Here is a 1,612-nt window from a genome sequence, read left to right as displayed (position 1 = left end):
GATGATCCAGTAACAGGTTATGTATTTCATTTTTGTTGGCTTGGTAGGGAACTTGTAGTAGATACTCATGTGCAAGAGTTTGTAATTCAGTCCTCTTGGCACGACTTAAAGTCCCTATTGCACCTGCTGGATCTGCACGGAAAGCTTGGAGACGAAACATGGTGAAATTAGCAAATAAATGCACAACGAATATACTGTTGTGATATAGTGAATGTCAGAAACAGGACAACGTGGCAACTGGTACCTATCCTGTGGAATTGTTAACAATTAATGTTAATTTCAAGATGATAAATGATTAATAAATCAAGGTCGCAGGAAATCTTGTACCCGGTACTCCTGTAAGAGGATAAGGGCAAGAAAATCCTACTAAACAAGCGAAACTGAGTTTCTAAAACAAATGAAACAGTTAATTGCCTCAAAAGTGAATTAGGTAGTCCAAGAATGTAGGCATACCTTGCCGAGTCTCTATAGGACATAAGCAAGTTTTTCCCACTGAAATTTATATGATACTTACAGAATTAGCGAACTTTTGTGCTCTGAAAAAGAAGGCTAATTCCCTACCCATGTAAATATCATCATCTCTGACCGACGTGTAGGGGTGCGAGGTGTCAACTGGTGACGAGAACTGCGGCTGAGGTCCCAATTCAGCAACTAAAGTTCGTGCGAGAGGAACTATGGCCCTCTTTATCCTCCTACTGTCAGATTGCAGAAGATTAGGTGCACTTGACCCGGGGACAGACCACAGTACCATGGTACCAATATGATGATCTGCCGAAAATATGAGAAATATCCTAGGGACAAAGGATGGTAAACACGAGTAATAACACGGAGGGAGAGATGACCAATTAAGAGAATGACTGAGGCCTACAGTCACCACGTAATCCAAAGTTGTCTCACCTTCACCATATGCTACTCTCGGAATGCACAATACACACAGCACTATATGAAAATAAAATTGAATATTAAAAATAGTGAAAAGCTATGTTACCAAAGCCAAATACGCTTACCACAAATTTACGATTTGGCACCAGTACCTGAGTGAAGCTCCGTGGACAGGCCCCCATGTAATGTGACGGTAAAGCGTTGGTGTTCGGCTGTTTCAAAAGCTGGGGGCAGGGCCTCGTCACATCACAAGAAAAAAAGAGAAAAGTTTGTCCTTTCGTCTGTGGTAAGGTAATGGGAAGACACACAAAACACAAGTATATAAACAATGAAATTTTAATTACTCTAGAAAACAAGACATGAATAAAGGCAATCTCATAAAATGTAGGACAAGTCAACAAACAAAATAACATGAATAATCACTGGCAATGAAAAGTTACGCTATGACAAGTAAGCTATAGTGATAGATATGTAAGACAAGTAAGTTATAGTGATAGCAAAATAAAATAATAATGGGTGCTGGAATACTGGCTTCAAGCTGCCACCTCCCTTAGTACACGAAAGCCAAGGCTTAGTCTACCAGCGAGAGATGTCAACTTCATGGAGCACTGAGATATTCTGACGAGTCTGGCGTGCTGCTGCCCGTATCGGTGGACGTATCTTCTATATAGTATCTTGTACTTTGACGTAATGATGTAGGGAAGAGCAGGCTCAATCTCTCTTGAAAGAG

Source organism: Procambarus clarkii, chromosome 19 (assembly GCF_040958095.1).
Source record: "Procambarus clarkii isolate CNS0578487 chromosome 19, FALCON_Pclarkii_2.0, whole genome shotgun sequence".
Taxonomy (NCBI): Eukaryota; Metazoa; Arthropoda; class Malacostraca; order Decapoda; family Cambaridae; genus Procambarus; species Procambarus clarkii.
Note: the sequence above shows the minus strand (reverse complement) of the source record.